Source organism: Buteo buteo, chromosome 7 (genome assembly GCF_964188355.1).
Source record: "Buteo buteo chromosome 7, bButBut1.hap1.1, whole genome shotgun sequence".
NCBI lineage: Eukaryota > Metazoa > Chordata > Aves > Accipitriformes > Accipitridae > Buteo > Buteo buteo.
In genome coordinates this window covers 46,835,977-46,860,238 of record NC_134177.1, presented here as the reverse complement: position 1 = coordinate 46,860,238, position 24,262 = coordinate 46,835,977, and the positions used below count along the sequence as shown (strand labels likewise).

The 24,262-nt window shown below is 38.8% G+C and overlaps 1 long non-coding RNA gene across 1 annotated transcript; it reads left to right on the top strand.

Annotated features, from left to right (window-relative positions):
• Positions 1-97: 97 nt before the first annotated feature.
• LOC142033244 (uncharacterized) lies at positions 98-23,329 on the top strand. Its single transcript, XR_012651134.1, has 3 exons — positions 98-919; positions 7,041-7,161; positions 22,856-23,329. It is a non-coding gene; the product is annotated as an uncharacterized LOC142033244 (long non-coding RNA).
• Positions 23,330-24,262: the final 933 nt, after the last annotated feature.

The following is a 24,262-nucleotide window of genomic DNA, read 5'->3' as shown; positions in this document are numbered from 1 at the left end:
GTGCCCCGCGCCGCTCGGCTCCCGGCCTGCCCCGCGCGGGCGCGCGCGCCCCGTGAGGCCTGTGGGGAGGGCCTGGCACCGGCGCCGGGCCCCGGCAACGCCGGGACCCCCCGGGACCCGGTCGTTCCCCTTCCCCGGTGTCTTCCCCCCCCCCCTTCTGGCACCAGGCGTTGTAGCGCCTTGTAAGCGTCTCTTCCCAGACGCCCGCGCTCCGGCTGCTGTGTGGCAACCTGCCGCCCATGTCACACACGAACGCCACCGCGCTGGCGCTGCCGTTCTTTTCTTCGTCAGCGCTTTAATTAGTGACAGAGCTGCGTTGGCGATGTCTGTAAGTGGCAAAAAACACCCGCAAATACCAGGGAAGAGGCTAATGCCACCGGAGGGGCTAGGAAGAGAAAGAAAAGGCAGAGCAAATATATACGTGTATCCGTATGGCGTAGCCTGAAAGATGCTTCGTGGACTGTCGACATCGCTAGCGCTCGCATGACACGAAACGCACGGTATCTGCATCGGCGCTGTGCGAAGCGATGGAGAGAACAGTGAGATGGGGCCCTGCGGTGCAGGGCGGCACAGCTTTCCGCTCTGGATAGCCGTGAAGGAGCTGATGCTGGCTTTGTTCTAACCAAACTGGTGCAACTGCCAAGAAAAGTCTTGAAGCGGAGTTACGCTGCTCCTTCTGTGGGCTGTTGCGTTTGGTGTCGCCACACAGATAACGCTGCTGCTGTGGCATGTTCTGGCTTGTGTGGAATCTGCTCCTGAGACAGCACTATTTATAATGAGTAACCTCGTCCCGCAGACCTAGAGTTACCAGATTTGAAAGAAGCATGCATGTCATTTGTGACCTTTACCTCTGTACAAGTGGAGATCCAGGAACCTGGTGTGTCCCCATGCATCTTGCTAGTGCACATTCACGGACTCGGTATGAAAAAAATTGTGCTTTACACTTGGAATAGAACATTTTCATAGTCTTCTGCAAACCCTGCTTAGTTAAATCTCAAAATATCCTTGGTTTAATATGTCAGTGTTTCTAATGGTAAACTGAGGCACAGACCACTGATAATTTAATCCACATGCTCACAAGAGGTGACTGACAAAAGAGAGTACAAAGTCCTGGAGAATTGGACTGCCACCTCCCTCAGTTGCCATTTGACAAGCATAGTCAAGCAACTGTGTGCATCAGAAGCCAAATTCTCCCCTCAGTTTTTGATTTTGCAATCCTTATTGTCTTCAATGGTTTGAGTATTGGTGACAGCAGTCCTTCCGCAGGTGCTTTGCAAAATACTCTCTTTGGTAAATGCCAGAGATGAGCTGGCAGCGGCCCCAACCAGTGTAACTGCTTAAGCGCAGTAAATCCAGATGCAAACCAGAAAGAGACCTGCTGTTACAGGAAACGGTTACATGTGTCGCTATCAAAGACCAGTGACCAAAGTCACCTTTAATGTTGGCAGGCATAACAGCATAATACAATGTTTAACGTGGGCCATAAAGTTTTCTGAAATGTTGATTTGACAAAATAAGTATTTCCACATGTAAAATTATCTGTATAGCAAAAACTTGAAGAAACTTCAAGGGACACTGAAAATTTCATGATTAAAAGATGTATAGTTTTATCTCTTTCTATTGCAAGTAGCAACTGAGATTACTCATACCTAAAGTATATGTAATGAATCTCTGTTTATGTACTGAGGGCACTTGACAGTGCTTTCTTTCAGCTTCACTGTTGTGCTGTGGCTTATGGTCAGTCACTTTCTCTTTTGTTTATGATGTTATTTTATCTAGCAGTAGGCAAGAGAGGGCTGTTTAAACCCAATACACAATGCAAAACTGCAAATGCATCCAAGACAAATTTTGACTATGAACCTGCATTTAACTTATTTTTTTAATTGACTAGATTACAAGTTTTAGATCCATTTAAGACTTGAAAATTTCTTATAGTTTATACCCAGAGATGATGCTATCACAGACCGTCCCAAATACACTGGTAACATTCAAAGTGGACTAAAAGTATAGGGTAATTCAGTTTCAATATACTGATTAATATAATTAATGATGAGATAAACAGTTGGATAAGTCAGCAGGCCAAATTCCCAGTGAGGAGGCAACACAGTGTGGATCTGATCCTTCTGTTAATGAAAAACAATCAAAACGGAGCAGCATGTGTCAGTATCCCATACCAACATTTCAAGGAAATGTTCAGATACTTTACAAAAAAGAGGATTGGATCTGGCCATACCATATTTTTTTCCACCCAGTATTTCTAAATTTCTGTGCTGACCACTGGCAATAGTACTCTCCTTCCGTGGCAGAGATAACATTCCTGGTTCCCACATGAGGCACACAGCAGTGGTATTTCATAGACACGTCAACATAAGAAATGCAGTGGAGCAAAATTGCAAATCTGCATGATCCTTTGTTTCACCCAGGTATACAGAAAAATAATGTGTCCATCTGAAGATTATTACTTCCCACATTCTAAGTCCTAGGGGGTATTAGCCATTGTTCAATTTTTGCCTCTTAAATTGTTCTCTGGTAATTAACATACTTTTAATTTTTAAACATGTTAAGTAAATTTTCTTATCTCTTAAGAGGCATACAGTCATTGTATGCCATTGTATGTTTTTTAATGTGCTGATTATAAATGGACAGGCCTGGAAGTAGCTTAGAGCCTTCCACTCCTACTGTAAGTAGAGGATATGAGCCCTTTTCACATTCAGGTTAATTGCTATGAACATGTTCTCAGTTATAGTTGTGCATGTATCTTACATCCTGAAGTCCCACAGACTTTGAACTGCTGATCGCAAACCTTTGAGCCTGATGGTTCAGCCGTTTTTCCCCCATCTGTACAGTCTACGTGTCTAGTCCATATCTCACCAGTTTGGCTATAACGATACTGGGAGACTATGTCAAAAGCCTTGCTGAAGTCCAAGTAAACAACATCCACAGCTCTCTCCTTGTCCATAGAGCTGGTCATCGCACTGCAGAATATCGGGCTGGTTAGGTGCATTAAGCACAGTCTGCACTTGGTCAATCAGTGCTGGCTGCTCCCAGTCACCTTGTTGTTTCTTGTGCCTGAACATGGCCTCCAGGAGAGTCTGTTCCATAACCTTCCCAGGAGCCGGGGTCAGGCTGGCCAGTCTGTAGTTCTCTAGAAGTGCCCGTTACATTAACTGCAACGAGTGAGCAGGATATCTGCAGAAACAGGGACTGAAATTTAGGGTAAGACTTGAAAATGGTACACCAAAATTACCTTTGCTTTATTTAAGTTTGTTTGCAAAGCAGGCAAAACTGCTTTGACATTCTCAAAATTCTAATATCTCAAGTATTTTGGGGTGCATACTCAAGTCATAATTAGCACCTGCCCAAGAAATTAAATCCATTTCACAGAGATTAATGACTTTTCCCAACACTTTTATGACACAGGTATTTTATTCTCCTTTTACAGCTGGTCTTCCTTGTACTATCATTGCCTGATACTGGGATGGAAGAAAAATCACGGCTCCCAGTACAGCTGAACTATGAGGAGTCTGAGAGCCCATTTTTCTTCATAGTTTCCTTGATTGCCACAGTGTACCTTGATAACAGAAAACACATACCCTCTGCCTTGGCGGGGAAGTGCAGATCCTTCTGATTCCAACTTCAAATTTTTCTTCAGGATATTCCTAAAGTAAATGTTTACAACTTGCACAGCCACGCTTCAGAGCGAGCCAGGCTTCTTCAGAGTATTTTTTACCATATGGGGTGGCACACACAGCTATATCTACTACACTGGAGATTACATATTTCAAAACGTTACATCAAAGCTTGCTAAAAGATTTCTGCTAAACACTGAAAACCTCATTCATTGATCGTTCATATGTTGCCTATGAATGAAAGTTGTCATTAATATTCTACGTGTGTACATATTTGTGTAGCAAAACATCCGTAGCGACTGTACCACTGTAATCAACTAATTTACATGTTGCAAGTCCATCGCGGTGCCTGACCTAGAAAAGATATGAGCTGTTACAACTACAGAGCTTTGAAAGGGAAAAAGTTGCACGAAAATGGCTCCACAGATTTGAACTGAAAGATTGACTCCGTTTTAGGTCGGGAATAAATTCTAGCGACACAAATACTGTCGTAACTAGGTGCCTAAGCACATACCAAAGGAAAATTAACTTCTAGCTCTGTCTTCCCATTCAATTTAGTGAGTCAATGGGCATGTCTACTTGTGTCATTAACCCTGTCATTGGAGTAAATCACAAGTGAGAATTTTCTCATCTTTTTGTTCACTAGTAGATAGTGACTTCTCTGTGGCTCAAGCAAGACTTGCCTCTAAAACTGCAAAAGTGTCCACTGTATTGTTTTTATAGATGGAAGCACATGCAAAAGTTTCTGCCATTGTATATTTTTGAATTTTAACATCACTTGGGGTTTAACTTAAAGGTCTTGAAAAAATTACTGTTTCTGCAAACAAAACAGAGAGAAAATACCTGCGTGTGGGAAAATTTTGTGTTCCCAATGCAAAACATAGCACAAAAGCATTCAGATTCCTTTTTAATGTGTATTTGGATTTTAGAAATCCTACTTCTAGTACTCCTGTGGCCTTTGCTATATATTATCAACATAAGGATGAGGGCGATCTGTAACTGTATCCCTCTCTACCGGACCTTCTTAATAGCATTAAAAAGAAGAGAAGATAAACAAATCCGGTCTCTAATGTGTTTCAGTATTGAGAACCTTGGCCTTGTGCAAAGTCATCACCCTTCACAGTAGAATTTTTTACTGAAGTGAACCCCTTTTCAAATTTATTATAAAGAAAGTGAAGTGATTAAATTTTCAGCAAGTCTTCCATTTTTACTACTGGAAGTTCACATGCCTATATTTATTTCATTTTGCTTCTCAACTGGTCATCATGCAGAGGTTATAAATAGTTTTTGCTACTAACAGTGACAATGTTGTCTTTCTATACCTTGATTCAATAGTCTGTATTTCTGTGGATATTTTCACATGGTTCCTTCTTTAAACTCACATGTTAGTCCAGCAACTACTTTTCCTAGAGCCAAAGGATGAAAGTCCAGGTACAAGTAGCATTTCATCAGCTTATCAGTTTTGGTTTTACTGGTTGTACCCTGACAGAGGACCTTATATAAACTTTATTGTTCACCTTTGAAGTACGGCTTTATTGGACAGCTGTAAGCCTGGCTCACTTGTTAAGTCACAATTTATCTGCTGGCTATTTTGCGCTTTAGAGAGGGTATAATCAGTGTCTGCTGTGCCTCACATTCAACCTCCTCTGTCCCCACACAGCAAGATATTAAAAGTATCCTTTTTTGTGATGCTGTGAAAACAAGTATTGCATATAATAACCTTGACAAAGTTTTTAACATAGGAGTATTAATTGCAGGTATTTATTGCCATACAAGATGATGTTTTCTGTTCCCAAGTTTTTAAAATTTATTTGAGAATTACACTTATTCAGAGGATTAATATACTTATTTTTAGAACTTATTTAATATTTTCATCAAATTATTCCTTATATCTTCAAAATGTTTTTATGAGTTAAAGTGAATGCCAGTACCATGTAAATTCCAATTAAAAGTATAGTAAAGCAATGCCGAGATAATAAAAGATCCACCTTTCAATCGAATTGGCCATGCACTTTTGCATCCAAAAGATGCACACAGCTTTCATGCTAATTTAGAGGTGTACTACAGCAGAACATGCAGATTAGGTCATCGTAGACTCCTGTAGCTAACTAGAATAATTTGTGTGCATAAGTACCTGATTTGCATAGAAAACTGCTGCAAATGCACATGCAGATATTTTAGATCAGATAAATCATTCATCAATCTTACAGATATGTTTCTAAGCATATTGCAACTGCAATTAAGCAAAGTTTGATGTACTCTGAGTGCAAGCCTTTGTTGTACCTTAGCATCACTTTTTCATTCACACCTAAAACCTTTAGAAATCCCACTTTGGAATGAAATAAAAGAAACGAAGATTGTTGAAAGTACTGATGTAAGGTTTGTTCACAAATTTGTGTATCAAAGCAAAAAAAGCAACTATAACATAAGAGTTGGTCAGTATAAGGGTTGGGGAAAATAGTCCAAAGCATATTAGCATGAGGTAGGAGTATTAAAAGAGGGGAGCACAAACTAACATCAATGTATTCTTAATCCATAGTTATCCCAGATTTGGATTAAACTGCCTTCTGGAGGGTTTTTAGGGCCCTTTTAATATTGAAGTGTTTACCTTTGGTCACAGCATTTCTCCTTCTAATGGTTTTATATTTTAAAAAAGACTGAGATAAACTTCTCTGCCAAGTGTATCAATGGAATTGCTGCTGAGTCAAAAGCATAGTTAAAGCAAATATGTTGCTTTTTTAATTCTTTAAATTCCATTCCTAATTATAGTAATGTGTAATCATGTATGTTGTTACTGCTGACACTGTCCAACCCCCTTCTAAATTCCTTTCACTATATTCCTTTTCACTTGAAATAATAAAGCACTGCCAGCAATGCTAAATGACATTGTTTGCATTTTATAGAATCATCATACAGCAAAGGGTAGTTTCACTGCACTCAACCTAATATTAAAAGATGTTCTTGTGTTATTTTCATGCTTTTATAATTTTTTTGTTTATATATAACACATAGAAATCTGGAATTTGCTTCTAACTTAAGACTTTCTTTCCACTAAATCATTTTCGGCCATACATATTAGTTTGTTATTGCAGAATCACCAGAAGCTCTTTAAAGTTCTGCTTTTACAGCAGGAATCTGTTGCTCAACATATTGTAAAACAATAGGGAAATATGGCCTCTGCCCCAAGGATGCTGCAGCATTCTAAACACAATTTTAATTGTACAAGCATCTTTACATTTAGTTGATCCATGAAAACTAGAGAAAGAAGTTATTCATAATGTCATTTCCATTATAGGCGTGGGAAATGGAAAAAGCTATGTAGGAATTGTAACTTATGGGTGTTCTAAAGGAAATTTATCAACAGTCTGTGATCATTGCATGTCTTGTTGACATAACATCTTACTGTTCTAGTCAGGTGCAACAGTAAGCTGAGCTGACTTGACAGAGTTGCTGCCTCTCCAGAAGGACGATGAACTTTGCAGCTGAAGTTATTAACAAGCTAACAGAGGAGATTTATAACATACAGGCTAAGGTATGCAGAAAGCGTGGTCAGTAGCTACTTGAAAGATGATTTTTAATCTTATATGTCTTCTAAACAAAAATATAATCCTGAACAGAAATACTTACCTCTTAAAGGGAAAATTAATGCTCTTCTTTTCTTGACGTACAATCTATGTAACTAATAAACCTTTTCCAAACTTTAATAACTGACAATCTAGTCCCCCATTAAAATCAGCAACATTTTACAAAAATTAGAGCTATTCAGAATTGTAAATGCCATACTGATGCTTCATTTTTTTAAATTTTAGAATATTTATTATTACCAGAAAATTCAAATTTACTTTTAGATTAGAGTATTCCTCACTATTTTTTCTCAGTAACATCATGAATGTTATTGGTCTAAGTAGAAGGCTTAGGAGTTGAAATAGATGTGTGCTGAGACTGCTGTCAACTTCATGCTGATTTAAAAGATGATCCAGGTTTCTTTCTAGTAGAAAGGAACATTGCAGCTTCCCTACTACCAGGAGGTAGGTGGCTCATAACACCTTATGATTCACATACATAAGAATGTCCATGAACAACCCATGCACAGATACTCACACGCCCTAATCAAATTATATGTTTGACACATTCTTAAAATGAAACTTTCTGAATGCAATTATACTTGTTAGTTGTGCTGTGATTCAGTATTATGCTACCTAGTAATGAAGTACTTCAATGGGATTTGGCTGTTCTTCATAGCATATCTCATAAGGAAACAGTAACCTTAGCTTGCTTCTTCACCACTGTTTTTCCTCTGGAGAACAGGTATAATTAATAATATGTTATCTAAAATGGGTTGTGAAGAAGGACCACTTAGAGATATCACCTGTCATAGTAGGTATTTTCTAGTAAATGTACTGAAAATTGTAAATGGAAGAAAAAAATCTGAGATTTAAAAGTTTTGTCAGACAGCAAATATACAGAAAGAAGACAGAATGGGGTAGAGTGCTTGCTGTTACTTTTGGGATGCTACACTACTACCCATGTGGAAGTTCAGCATTGAAAACTGTAAACTGGCAGAAGCAGTAAAATGATTCATTCTGTAGTACATGAATACATATATTTCTTTCGTTAATCCCTTCTAGCTGAAACTGTAATTCTGAATAGTAAGGCAAATTGTAGAAGGAAGGAACATCTGTTCATTTTTGGAAAAGCTACAAATTCTTAACACTGATATACTGTGATGTTGTCCTGTGCTTTGGTTTCTCAATAACTCTTCTTCTTTCGGGCAAATCATTAAACGTTTTTTGAATACTTCTTGAAACATTTAAAATGCCGACATTATTAATTCATGTTTATGAAGTTTGTTTATATATATGCTTCAGTAAATGTAACCACAAAAGTAATATTAACAAGTATTGGAAAAAATTCTCTTTCAAAACCAGTGGTAAAGCTCTAGGTGACTGTGATAGAATTCATCATCTAACTGGTTTGTAACATTTATAGCAGGAAGTTAATGGGCATTCACACTCTACTGACTGAAGTGCTTTCTCAGACCTTTGGTATAGTTCTATTATTTGTTCTAAGCATAATTTAGTGGCCCCAGTGACCTTATTATGTTTATATATATAATTAGAAAAAGATACATTTCAGGATGTGACCTTTTTTCGTCAGGTTAGAAAGCGCACTTAATTAAAAATGCAGTGGAAATTAATGGAAAAGATGAATTGTCCCTGACTCTCTACTGTAATTTCTGTATTCATTCCAAATAGGAAACTCTAAGCAAATTTCATTAAATTAATGTGTTACCTAAAAAATCGGTGAAGACTGAGTTCTGTGGTTTTAAGAGCTCTCTATGAGAAAAGGGAGTAGAACTTTACTTGAAGGTAAAAAATTAGCATCCAGCTGTGACATAATATTTTGCAGGCAAAACTTCCATTGGTTTCAGTTAGAGCTGCACTAAAAGATTATAGTTAGGTAATAGAATGTTTTATTGAATAGTTTCATAATTCAATAAATTATTATATGACTGAAAGACACATAGGACAGAATGGTCTCAGCAGATGACAGGACATGATTGTTAGAGTCTTTACCCTTTATTTTACATCAGTACTCCGTCTGGCTTATCCAGTAATGATACACAACTTTAACTAGGAACAAAGTGTGAGACTGGAATTATAAAAATTACAATTCAGTTTGTTACCATTTTAATGCATAGTGACATCCTTGGTTAGGAATTGTGTTAATAAATAATGACAATTCTTATTTGGAATTGAGAAGAATTTCTAATTGAGACTGATTTTCTAATTCTTAAAAAAAATGAGAATGAACTCCTCTTTGGTTCATTTACAGAATCGCAGTAGATTTCCATTTGGCCTGGAGAGTTTTCTCTGTCCCCATTTCAGGCTTCATTGTGTTACCTGTATTCACTTCTTTATCTTGTATGGCAGCTTTTTCATTATTAAGCAGGCTCTGTGAAGGATATACTAGATTAGAACAGTTTTGTCATCTTATGGCATGAGACAATACAAAGTACCTCCTAAGATTTCTGACATACTGATAAAGCAGATTTATCGATATGAGCTATATCTAATACATCTAATCTGTAGTAGCTTCTGACCTGTTGTATTTACAGAGCTACTCTGGAATTTTTCAGAAACAAACAAACAAACCATTTGCCTCTTTTAAGTATTTGTTCAGAAGGATGTAAAACAGCCAAAGATGCTAACCAGTCAGCAGAGACCAAGAATTGCATAAAAAAAGTTTGGGTTTGCAAAGTTGTTTCTTCCCATCACAGTATTTCCTAGGACTCTTTATTTCTTAGGACTTAGAATTCATCAGACTGATGGTAAGTAACACAGCTGAAAGAAATATCTTTTCTTTTAAGTTCGCAATGTAGCCATAATTAAAAAAAAAAGTGGGGGGGGCAACTGATTGACATATTACACCAGAATAATTAAGTTAGGTAGGGCTGTTAAAAAGAAATTGAATTATAGTGAGACAGTAATAACTACTATGGGAGACTGGACTTTAAAATGTTCAGCTGTAATAGATCGACAGTCAGTTCTGTAAAATTCACCTTTCTGTAGCCTACACATCTGTAGGAACAGGCATTTACACAGCTGATAAATACCAGTCTAAGAGCTTGATTCTGAAGCAAATATATATGCAATTGCCATTTGTCACAGAGGCTGTTGCAGAAGCAGAAAGAAATTAAGCAGCCCAGAAACTGCTAAGAGTTACTTTAGTAAGTTGAAAAGAAAAAGTTATGAGGAAAAAACCTAAATCATTTGGGAAAAGTGGTTTGGTTTTTGGAGGGCCTGATCTTCTTGTATGGACTTCTGCTTTCTCCATCTCCTACCTTCTTCATCTACTGATGCTCAGGATACTTTCACCTTTTATTTTAATGTGAGCAGAACTGGGCTCCATGTGCTAGCATGGCTTTCAGAAGCATTCTTTGAATGCAGAGAAATACTTGTAGGCAATTCCAGCAACACAGCTTTTGTTTTAATTTTCTTGACAGAAAAAGACCAAGCACTGAAAACTGTCATAATTACATTTTAATATCCAAAACAATCAGATAAGTTTTAAATGTCTAAGAACAAATGCTCAAGGGAAAATAAACCAAAAAACTTTCCACTTTCAGCCCAGTACATCAGTCTTCAGAGTGTATAACGGGCCAGATTCTGTATGTTCACTGTTAGGTACTTTGTACAAACTACCTTTTTTAGTTCGGGGTGTTTTTCCCACAAGGGAACCTTTCCATGCTCCAAGTTAATTATGTTTCTCTCCTCTTGAGTTTCTTTACTACCTAGAAATTTAAGCTAATGTAGTCTATTTTAGATTTTTTAAAGTGCTCAGCGCTATGATATCTATGTACTAATCTAAAAAGATTATAAAAATCAGAATACAGGAAAGTAAAAGGACAGATCGGGATCATCCTAGTTCTCACAGAACATAGTATCTTTTGGCTGGCTTAAATAGTTGTCCTGAAGTAGTACTGCATTATGCTATGCAGAAGGTGTACAATTTAATGAGATGAGTTAATCCCTATATTCTAGGAAAAGACCTTTGATAGCATTATCTGTCATTACTTACAATACTGTATGTATTAGAGGGCACAGAGCTATTCTTGAACTGCCAGGCCAGTTAAAGAAAAACAACCTTTTACAGGGATCTAAAATTTAGTTGCTTACAAGCTACTCATCAGTCACTGCAATGAGTATCAGAACGAAGAAATGACTGCAGTGTTTGTGGTGAGCACTAAAGAAGAGCAATGGGGGCACTGGGAAGGTACCAATGAACAACTCACTGGCTTTTGCAAGTTGCAGGGGCTCGGCAGCACTCAGCTCCAATTTGGGTCGATATTAGCAGTGACAGCTAAATAACAGAAAGAGGGCCACACACTTTACTAAGATGAAGCCAAATGCTGAGGTTTTGTAATAAATCCCTTGCCCCACAATTTCCATCATCCTTGTCCACAGCTGGAAGTCTTCAAAGCCTGTTAGCAAACAGCAACAAGTATTCCACTGACACCTAAGATGGGGAAAATAAAACACCAGCAGTGCTAAATGGCACACATGGAGATGACAATCGTACTTGTTCAGCAGCCCTTTACCAGCTGAAGATTAAAAAATAATGTGGGTCCTTGCTGATGGGATGCATCACCAGTCAGAAAAATGGAAAGCACTCTCAGACCAGAAAGAGCTGAGCCAGCTGAATGCATTGGAAGGAGCTCTGTGCCAGTGAGCTGTTACCTAATAACTTGGTAGTTCAGGCTCTGATACAGAGTCAGAGAGCACAAGAGAGCCTCTTGTAGCCTGACATTTAGACACCTGAAACAGAAAGTCAGCTAAAATCACTGTATTTTTTTAATATTGGTAGTCCGGTGTTTATGTAAGCTGTGAGACATAAAGGGGAGCAAAGTGAAGTTACATGTGGCTGTAAAGCCAGAATGGAGAAGTGGGGCCAAATAAGCAAGCAGGAGCCTCTCTAATGTAAATTATGAGCAGTGAGGGTTCCATAGTCCAGTAGTGATGAGACACTTACCAGGAGCAGATACCAGTACTGCATGGAAGATGATGGAAATGCAGACAAGTCAGCAGGTACACTAAAAGCCAAATGCACTGCAATGCCTTTTTGTCCCCACTTTTCAAAAGAGCACTGGAGTGACCCGAGAGGCAACTGGCATGGTGACTGCAAAGGGGAGTGATGCTGCTCTGCAGGAGGAGGCTTCTGAAGGACAGGGAAATTCTTTCAGTGGCTGGTGATGTTTGTGGTTTGGTGTGTGGGTTTCTGACTCACCTATAAATTCTTACAAAGCTTGGCAGTAATTTTATTAGTAGGGGCTCACCAGGTGAAGGAGAGTAAACACTGCTCAAAGGTAGTCAAAGATGGTGCTCATGCTGGTAAGGGCTCCCTAAAAAGCAGTAAGCGTTTCCTGAAACCTTCTCCAGCATGGATGCAGGAAAATCAGTTGTCCAGCTGAAAAAAGGTTAAAAATAATGTAAAGACAGCAACTTGATTAGTTTAACATTCATTCCTGTCTTAATGAATATCTAAAATACTGTCTTCCACCTTTAGACTGTAGAGCGATACTCTTCCTATAATTACAGGGCTATTACAAAAATTGGAAAGAAAAAAAAAAAAGGCTACAAAAGATAAGTAGGTTAATTCCAGGAAAGTCCAGAGACATGGAAGCACATAGCTGTTGTACTTCTAAAAAGGTACCAGCACTTTGTCTAAATGTCTACTTCTGACAGACAGCTTCCCTGAACTGAATTTTGGAAGCAAATTAAAACATGAACATTTTGTCTCAGCTATTGTGTTACTCAGGGCACTAACACTCTGAAACAACATGTAGGAGGGGAATAAAAGGGAGACAAAGTGACAGATCACTAGAGAATTTGCCTGACCACCTTCCTTCCTTTCCTTTCTTTTCTAATATTTTTATCTTGGACCACAAAGTATAAACTTCTAATAACTTATTAATGCAAATATATGTGTCTTTTAATATATTATTAGGCATAGACTCTGTGTGTGTGTGTGTGTGTGTAAATAATACAGTATAGATATGTACCTTCATGCTTATAATATTGCTAAAAGCTTGAGCTGAGCTTACCATGCAGATTCAGAAAATTGAACAGTATTATTTCATATGAAGAGAATTCTTCAGGATTAACTACATCTGCTACTTCAATATAATATCACTTTGCCATTTTTCAGTGCATATTTTCAGCTCATAACATCTTTTTGCTGCTAAACGAATCCTATGAACACTTCCTTGGTGCTGCAGTTATTAGAGGTGAGCTATTTATCTTGTGGTTTCACTGTAAATGTTAACTCCTCTAAGACAGCACTTGTAGCTTAAAGAAGTGATCCCCCCTTCTGCAGTTCCCAATATCTTCTTTCTGTCCCCATGCTGCTCCCTCCTTTTGTGTGATGAATGGATGGGAGAACAATCAAAGATAAACATAACCAAGAGTGAAAAATGACCCTACTTTTTACGTGCATAAGTTTCATGATGTGTTTCATCATGTGGCTACATGAAAACTGTGGCTGAGACAAATAAAAGGGCTGTATCAGCGTAGAAATGAGCGGATGGAGAAGCATGTGGCTACTTCTCTCAGCACCAGTGCCAAGCTATATTGGTTTAAACGGTGATGTTAGAACTACACTATACTTCCCTCCAGTACTTGGATAAACCAAAATGTTTCTATTAACTTCAGTTAAACTATGGCTGTTGAAGAATTCAGAAGATCCACCCCCTGGGACATCTTACCTCTTCTTAGCCTGATCCAGTTCTTTAAGCTTATGGAAAGTCCCCCATTAAAGTCAACTGGAGCAGGCCCTTTAAGGTGCAAATGAATCTTTGGTTTAAATTAATGAAGTCACACCAGGAGTGAATATAGCCCTATTCCAATCAGATCTAATTTTTGTACAATGATTGCAATTAACAAAGTACATTATTTTCAGATCATTCTTAATGGATGTAAGAGCTTGACATTAGCTATTTACTGTATCCCAAGACCAGCTTAAAAACATTGTAGAATCTCATCATAGTACATTTGAAATTGAGTAGAAAATTTTGGTACTTGTAATACTTTTTTCTTTAAGATCTTGAAGTAATAAAATTCATTTTCATAGCATAACTTAGGATGTTTCACTGTGTGGTGCTGACAGTATTCTAGAATTCTTTACTGATGTATTTTTGTGCACTTCATTTTCCATTGCCTTGCTCCTTGTAGAGTAATTTACATATATGCAAAATTAATGTAAAAAAAATCATATCAAAATTGTGGCTTTTCTCACTAAGGTTTTGCAAGTGCTAATAATAAAACAGGGTGCAAGGCAAGTGGAGAATCTAGCCCTCAGGCATGAATCTGATTTCACATTATTCTTGTCCCGTTCTTTGTTTTGATGTTCTTCTTAATTTTTATCAGTATTTTTACAAATTAAAATACACAACAAACTACACCATTCAGAAATTGTTGTGAAACTCATCAGCTAATACAAATTTTAATCTGGAGTGTTGAGAATGATGGTGAGAAGCAAGACAGGATGGAGTGGGGGTAGGGAACTTGGAATAATTTAAAGAAATTGGAGGAGAAGGCGAGAAGCTCATTTTATTCTCATCTAGTAATTAGGGCAGGAGTCTGTCTTCATCCGTTGTAGCAGACAGAGGAAAGTAAAGAGAGGAGGGGGTCATGAGTTGGGTGTTTCTTTGTGAGCATACAACTTGTGATGAGAAAGATGAATAGAGCAAAAGAGAGAAGTTACTGTCAGTATCTACAATAAAAAAATGTCTTAGCAGGTTGGCAATCGGCTTGTCAGAGATTCTGTAGCCCTCGTATTAGCCAGGTGGCCAGTTCCCCACTTAGCCTGCCAAGTGAGTTGATCATCAGCTCGGAGCCAGACAGAGTGCCAGGTGGCCAGATCCATCACTCAGCATCCAATTAACAATGACACTGGTTCAGAGCCAAATGAAAGGCAGCTATGAGACAGGGAGAGGGAGCATCGCTGTACCACCAGTCCAGTCCCTATGTCAGGTCCAGCTGCCTTTAATTTCTCTAGAAAGCTTGATTTTTTAGAATCTTTGCTTTGAGTTGTTTTGGTTGGTTTGTTGGTTGTTCGGTGGGTTTTTTTTCCCAAGCAATAAAGCTGTCTAAATCTTTTGGATGTCTCCAGTATTATTCTTTTACAGCACTTCCTCAGTGCTTAAGAGCAGAACTGTGTGACAGTGTAAGTGGTGGGTCTGTCCATGCTAGACAGAAACTACCCAGGTCATTTAACTTCTGAACTGCGTTTGAGTGTTAACCCAATTTAGGGAATGTTAGCCCATGACTGGTACTGGCTATCTTGGCACAGGTGGATCTCACCTGATTATATCTGAATTACTTGGCAAGAAATGATCCTCCACTCAGTCCTCATCAAGAATTTTAGATATAAGGGCAGTTTGTTTTTCATACTGTTTCAACATAATAGAGGCAGTTATCCTTTAAAGGCTTTTCCGCCTCAGTGGATTTTGTAAGATGCTTTTTATTACATACACATTACTTAGGGGGTCTACTTTTCCCATTCTGTAAATCTGTCCCAAATTTTCCATAGGTTTAAATGGGAGTGTGAAATTCAATGTTTGTTGTGATTATGTGGGTATAATCATGCATTTCCTAAGAAAGCTTTGGAAGACAATCAGGATTTCGGAGGTGGGATGACCCAGTGAAGTTGATAGTTCAAATGATCCTGTGTTTGTTGGGATAGCTGTTGTCCACATTGGGACTGTCTGGTGGTCCCCACATGAAGTGCACGTGGTCTTCTCTTGAGCCTTACTGGTCTGCCATAGGAGTGAAGCCACAAATTAAAAATGGTTGAAGCCTTTTCCACTCCCTAGAAATCAGGTTGAGACGTGTAAGTAGAGAAAATTTGTCAGTTTTATACACATTGTGAATAAATAGAGGTCTTCAATTTGTAGTATCTTGCATTAAGTACTAGGGTATTAAAAAAAATCAGAGAAAGGGGAATATTTAAAAATTCAGCTCTCTTTAGGCCTCTCTCGTAGTCTGAAAATAGCTTTCCACCTTTAGGCTGGCAGTTAGGGCAAGATAAACACTTTTGAATGAAGCAAGCCGACTGGCCAAAAGTGAGATAACTGTTTATAGAAATAGAGCTATATATAGCCTGAAGGATACAGCAGTTCAAACTATAGTCTCCAGTGACTCATGGTCAACTCGGGGAAGGTGCTGTCACGGGAGAGGCTTGTCCAACGTCTCAGAGCTGTTGCTGCAGTTAACAAAAATGAAAAAATCCAACAGAGAATGAGTGTCAGGGTTTTGTGGTTCTACCTAGGCAGCTACAAATAATAACATTTAAAACTCAGTTCCACAGGCCAGGTGTCAGATTTGTCACATCTGACTGCTTCATTATATATTAGTACAAGGATATGCACATAAGAACAGTCAGCTACATCAAACAGAGATTGTTTAAAAAGAGATGGTGGTTATCTCACCTGATTGATGAAATACAAAATACCAGTGCTCATTTCAAGTTCTCAAATACGTGATCCGGTTAAATCTTGTAACACTTCTCTCTATTAGATTTCTCAGTGATAAGACAGGAATAGCAGTTTTGATCCATAACTCCTTAAAATATCCCAGCATTTTTGGATGAAGGAGTTAGTAACCGATGTATTATAATCTTAAATTGACTTAGAGTAGCTCTGTGACCTTGCGTTAGCCTCTCTCACCAGTTTCCATAGATGCAAAATGGAGCTAACAATGCTTAATTATCCACTTTATCTACTAAATAGGGTTAAGGCTAGGAATGTTATGACCATTTAATTACTCTTTGTAATGAGCTCTGAAAATGCATGACTAAGAACCGGTGTTGTTGGAGTAAATCACATAGCTGGATAAACTTTGGGCGGGTGGGCTGGGGTGGGAAGGCTGCTTGTGTCCGGAGGGTTGCGCAGCAGATGCAGATGCAGATGCAGCGTGTCACTGCCGGCTCTGCAGTCCCAGCTCTGCACACCCGGTGATGGTGACGGCGTGCAGAGCTGGGCTGTCTCTGGTGGATTCCAACGCTTCCTCGCCTCTTACGAAAGGGTGCAGTCTAGCGATTGCTAAGCATGATGCCAAGCTCCTTGCATCATCTGCTCTCCTCCCCCTCTCTCCACCACAGCTGTGATAGTAACAATTATGCTGGGAGGAGTGTGTCTATCTGTGGCATTTCTACCCATTTGATCCCTCTCAGACAATCACATGGAGGTGGGGTTTCCGTCTTGCTTACGTGTCTGTATTTTTAAATAAGCCTCTCCTTGTGCTGCTGCTCTGCAGTCAGCATACCACCAGACGGTCTCTGCGCTGTACCTTGTATGGTACAGTGTCTGCATCAGACGATAACAACTTGTGGCTTGCAAACTGCATGCAGCTTTTCACAGATACCGCCTGCAAAGATCAAATACCCAGACACCCTGCTTGCCTCCAGAGCACCCCGCTATTCATCTCTCCCCCCTCCTTGACTGACCAGCCCATTGGCCAGACGCAAGAAGGAGGGAGATGTTCTTTCCGTGCAAGAGAACTTGGAGAGAGAAAAGGATTTATTAGGTCGAGTTTTTGATTATCGGTGGCAGGACACAGACTCCCAATAGAGGGCATGACAATTACCAAACTGACACTGCTTGCCTCCATCACCAAACACGCTGAGCCTCACGGCAGGCGTCAGTTCTGCCTTTTACTAGTACATGTTTACACAGCTACTCCAGCAAACCCGAGGATATCCATAATCTCTGGCCAGTACACAATGAACAAGTAGAACAATTTTAGTCCCTGAAATTGATTTATTTTGAAAACCAACTTAAAATAACAAGTTTTTGCTTCTGGCTAGGTCCAGAAATGCTTCACTATCTTTGTGAAATAACAAAGAAATGAGGGCTTTGTGCCTTTTTCCTATATTTTAATGTAACTGCTTTTAGAATACCTCCATCATTTTGGACCAGAAGAAAGGTGTTTTCATGTCAGCTTCCTAAGGGCAGTTAATTAATGTGGTAGTATGCATGGATAAAAGCAGTGCCCATTCAGAGAAAAAAGGTAGAGAAAGTAGTGGCCAGTTTTACATATTTCAAAACAAAAAGTCACAGATAGGTCCTTCCCCAGAGAATTTTTTTCCATTTTAATTAATTCTTGAATCTTTATTGATGTTTTTTACCAGCATCATCAGGCAGTATTTACATTTGTTTATTTTGATATTAGAATGTTGATGAACAACATGTGAAAGAACCAAACCAAAATGAGTTCAAAGATATTATCACTTTGTCATTAATGTAATTTGAGGCCTGTTTATCAACAATCTCACATTCTCAGATGCCAGTTGAAAATCTGCTGAAGGAACGTACAATTGGAATGGACCGTCTGTAATTGAGTCTAGTCAGCTGCCATCACAGGGGATCATATAATCCAGTTCCTAAATGTCTGTGACACCACAGAATTCTGTGGGGTTTTTTTACCACAGGAAGATGAGAGTCTTCTTCAGGTTAGAAGAACCTCTCCTGAACTTTTCCTCTCTGGTGGTTCAAAATCCATACTGCCGGCAGGCGACTATCTCCTGGATAGGCGATAGGGAGTATTTTGCAAGACATTTTAAGGGTAAAATTATTTGCTTTGATTGCGGGTGGCTTTCACTGGCAGCACTACTAAATTCATGCTAATTCAGTATGCATTTGATATGTTAAGCCCTATATATTTCTAAGGGTGTAGCCAGCAATTTCAAATTTCCTTGCACCAGTCCCTCCATTGCCCCCCTTTACAGCCACATATCCATTATCTGCCAGGGTAGACGTACCATTGCACATAATCTGATCCTAATGCAGCGAATGCAGCTATATGTGCCTGGCAGAGTGCTCATAAAGGGCCTGATGAAATACAGAAAGCCCCTGCCAGTCACCATAAACAATGTTGCCCCAAGGAAATGAAAAATTGCCTGCCTGTTTTACACCCATGTGCTTTATAGATTAGAATATGGCTTTAGGTATTTAGGTGCTTTAAGCCTGACTGTAAGATTTTTTTTTACCCCCATAATAATGAAGTTGAACTAAATGATCTATTTTCCAATATGCTACAAGGCTGATTAAATAGGAGGCTGGAAAAGGGGGTTAGGAGTCAACATTTAGCTTTGGGTGTTCTTTTGTTTGTTTGTTATTTTTTTAACAGTGGGTTGGAGAAGATTACAAAACCTGAAATGACTATAAATAGTTTCCTGATTAAAAAAAAAAAAAAAAAGGCAGAAGAGGACTTAATTTAAACCTTGCCCTAGGGAGCTGGCAGCTCAAAGCCAACACTGTGGACTCATGTAGTAGAACTGTAATGAGTAATTCCTCACCAAAAGAAAATGAAACTCATCTAGTTGTTTTTGCTTCACAGCGTACTTCTAGCCTAGCTGTTTGTTGTGCTATTACTAACATATTCAGACTAGGAATTAGGAAACTATTTTTTTTAATAGTAGTGCCTACCTAGCTCTTCTCAGCTTCAGAATACTTTCTTAGCACCAAATGCTTTCTGCAACTGTCCTGAAATGGCAGCGATCTTCACACTTTTAATAGTACTTATCTGGGAAATATTAGTAAATGTTTCCTCCCAGCACACCTGGCAATAAGCAGCCTCCCTACCCACGTATGTGTAACATATGGAGGTACATATGCACTTCATAGACACAGATGCACAGACAGTCTTGTCGTGTGGACCTTGCAGTCCAAAGCCCTGATCTGGTGACTGTTCCTCGTCAGCACTCCCATGTCCTCCAAGATTCCCGTTGGCTTCACCAGTTCTGAACTCAGTTGCATGATTGGAGTCAATTGTAAAGTCATGCTCCAGAAAGTTGAGTAGAGAGTACAGCAGAGAGAGGAAAAAAAAAAAAGATGAAAGTGTGTAGGAGTACAGCTGCTAACAGTGTAAGCAGGGAATGAGGGAGATAAATAGGGAAAGGAGTGCAGCTCAGAATTGCTGAAGGATAAGAAGTAAACTTCTGTGAAGCAAGGAAGGACAGCAGAAAATCCCTCCAGGTGATTCTGAGTTATAAGGAAGAGATTGGCTTGGCAAAAATATGACAAGTTTGGGTGGAAAAAACCTATTATAGTCATGGTATTTGGCATGGGCCATGGTAACAGACCCCATTGTTGGAAGGGCTGATAGAATGCAGGCTGTAAGAACCAGGGAGTCCCCCTCCTGTAGGTGAGGCGATGGAAAGCAACAGCAATCACTACTGAAGCATTTAAATTACGGTATGAAGTTACTTCAGGTCCTATAATTTGTATTTGAACGATTATATGATTTAGGAATTTAAACTCTCTATCTTTGGCTGTGTCACACAACACTAGAAGTCCCAATCCATTTGGGGGGTCCTGGATTTACTTATAGCATTAATGTTAGTTAATAAATGTAATAACACTGATATCATTGTTTATTATCTGTAAGACTTACATGGGAAGGAAGCTTAAATGTCCGTATTGATAGCTGGGTAGAACAAGGCAGAAAGGACCTGGTAAGGCTTTAGAGCAAGTCAGGAGAGACCAGCCTGCTGCTTCCCAACTCCCACAGTGTGACCTCTAGACAAGCTCTTTCCATTCGTCCTAGCACTCAGCTTTTCTGACGAAATCTGGCAAAGGATCAGGCAAAGCATAATGGAAAAGCTGTTGCATACTGCAAGCGACAAACCCCAAAGCATTTTGCATTTATTTTTGTTGCATTTGGAGATGTACTAGGTAATCTAATATGTCTTTTATGTCTTATCTTGTATTGTTTCTAGCAGGATTGTTTAGTGAGCATGCCACCTTTAGGCATTATTGATGAAAAACATTTGAAAATGGAACCTTAACAGGCTGCTTCTTAAGAAATATGAAAGCACAGATAATGCTTACAGCAAATCTAGGGCTACATTGCCAGCCAGCACAAATAGCTGTGATTTACTACCTGCTGAGTTATGCTTACTGAGGATGTGGTCCACTAAAGGCATGCTGTGCTTAAATTTTCTTAATTTAAGACTTTACGTATGAACATATGGTAGAAATACAATGAAGCAGTTTGGAAATATTGGTGGAAAATAATACATCTTTACTTATCCCTATTTTCTTATTTACACATCTGTGCAACCATAAATAACATATAAGTGTGTTTGTTTACATCCATATTGCATCTTATATCTGTTAATTAACAGGTACAAAATAACCCTGTCCCTGCCTAGTGCGTTAGGAATTGTAGAGGGTTTTTTGACTCACTAATTAATGTAGATTTTTTATCTGTTGAGAACAGGGTTGAAAGTGGACCTAGCAAAAAATGCCCTGTGGTTGGTGTTTTTACTGTTGTTCTTTCGTGAATACCATCCAAAATGTTTCAGCACTTACTATAGTTTGCCATCTCTGCTAAGTAGTATACAAAATTATATATAAATATATAATTATACATTAATTTAACTATATATACACTTAAATCTAGTTTTACAGCACTTTGGGGAAGATGGGGATAACTCTGACCCAATTTTTCACTGAAGTGATTAGTAGTTCTATATGCCTCAAACTGAAATACATTAAAAGGTGCTGTCTTGTTAAAGTTTTATCTCTGGTGATCAAGTTTCTTTGAGAAGTCTACAGTTAACCACTCAAAAATAGATTCACTAACAGTCACTAAGTAATGTCTGAATATTTAGGTCAGTCGTTCTTCTCATTTCTAGTTTTCAGCTTTTGAGACGGAACCTGGTGCAGGTAGTCACTGATTTGAACTCATTTCTGTTTCCACTTAAGTGTGAATTTTGTCATGAACTTCAGCGGCCAGGACTTTTTGTAAAGGCTTTCCCTAAAATGATTTTTACAATCTGTTTCCTCTGACCTGGGGGAAATGTTTGCAGTATTGTTCACTTTCTTTAGGAGTTAGAGGGGAACAAATACAGATACTGGATTGTCAGATTAGAAGTTACTGTAACTTTGATTTTCAAGGTGAGAGAAATATATCTATTGGTTTTGTAACCTATTATTAAAAAGTCTTCAGCATGTCTGGAGAATGACTGCTACAGGTCCTTGCAGGCCAGCTGCCATGTTGCTTACCACTGACACCTTTCAGAGCTCCGACTGGAGAGGTCAGTAATCTTAACACTGCAAAGCCACCCCCTTGGACTTTGGTATGTTCACATCTCCTCTTCCCAAGTTGCTGTGCAACCTGCAGAAGGACACTGTTAAAAGGCAGTGTTAATGACACTTGCTCAGATTATCTTTCAAGCTTAAATGTAGCAAAATTGCAGCATTGTTTCCATTGCAGTTCCGTGTTTCGGGACTGATATATACCTTGCTTCTGTTCAAGTCCAATTGTTTTGGTTAGTTAGGAGTTCTTTTGACTGAAATAACTATGTCAGTGTAAGCGCAAGATGTTTTAGGTTTTCTGGCATAAATTCTTTTCCTTCCTTTTCTGCTATGTCAACTAGATCTGGACTTGGGGATTTGCTGAGCTTTAACAATCCCATTATAATCAGAGCAATGCAATTTGCCTGTAGACAAGCTCTTAATGTCATTTACAGTGATTATACCTGTGTTAAAATTACAGTATTGGTTCAGAGCAATCTAATTATTTTAAATAATTATTTCAAAATAACTGTAAAACAAATTGGTCATCCATTTTCATAAGATTGCTTCAAATATCTTTTCGTCAAATACCTTTCTTCTCCTCTTTGATGTATTGATATTATGAGGCCTCCTTGTTCTGTCTCAGTGACTGTCAAGTGCAGCCAAACTCAGCTCACTTCAGCGTTACGACTATATTGTGCACATCTGGCTAAGCAGAGATGTAATCGATCTGCTCTGAGCTGCTGCGAGAGATGTGTTTGATGCTCAGTCTTTCCTGGAGCATGAGGAGCACTGAACTGCAATCAGCGACCATTCACCACAGAGCAAACGGAAGGCCAGCAAGCCGGCTGTCGCAGGGGCCGTGCAGAAACCCGGTATATCACCACAATGAAGTCTGAAAGGTGACCTTGCAGCGGCAGGTCTCCTGCCCTGGCTTGGAGTCCCTTTTATGAGCGCTGGTCTTAAAGGGTGTTGTTCTTTGAGATAAAGAGCTTATAATGAAATGGTTTCATGTAATGTCAGTTGGATAATTAAATGGTTTTGTATTTTAGGTTGAAGAAGTGTTGAAAAATTGTGCTGTTAATTTTACAGTAGGAAATAAATGCACGGAAGTACATACCATCAGGAAAATGGACCTGATCCTCATTTCATTTATTCTAGTGTGTATCATAGACTGAAAAGCAGTTACCACCAATTATTTAGTTAGTTAGTTAGTTAGTTATGAGGGCTGGTAAGAATCAGGTCTGGTATTTTTCATTTCAAAGTTGTTTTCTAGTGTTTATCTTAATTTCTAAAACAAACCCTAATGCATATGTTAAAAGAACTTTGTCTAGATTGTTTTTGTATGTGATTTTGCCACTGGCTGTTTTGTTGCCATTGGTGGGACATTCAAGAGAGATTTTTTTTGGTCCTGAGCATCATTATTGAGTGTTTCTGTATTTGCTCCAAGATAACTACCCTGTCCCTGTACAGGAAGGAGTTAGGAGCTAGAATTTCAGGTTTCTGTTTTGTACTGCCTGCAACTGGCTCTCCTTGCAATATAGTTGGGACCTTGCCAAAATTGAGTTTTATAAAAGTATGATTCACATCATCTGACTGGTAGAGTTGGATTTTTTTTTTTTCTGGATTTTCCATTTTCATTTTATGCTTCTTGGCTCAGATTCTCCATTACCTTGCACCTTGTTCAATGATTTTATGCTTATTCTGGCTGGTTGTGCTAACACCCTTCAACCTTTGCCAGTGCAACTTTTCTCACCCTTTTGAGAAACAGATCTTCTGGCCTTTAACCCTACAAAGAAGAACATTAGTTTAGTTTATCTGTTTTCTGTAGTTTGATACTTGATACTTGAAGATTTTAGGAGATAAAAAATAAAAGTTTCCCTTTCTCCTCTCCTAATTCAACAGTGTATCTTGACAGCTCCTGATTTGGGACATTTTGTGTAGCTGTGACTCTGGACACGTTTTGATCAGACAGAATCAAATTTGGAATTGAAGATCTCAAGGCATCTGTTGTCTGCGCTTGAAAGCCAGCCAGCTCTGACACGTCTTTATA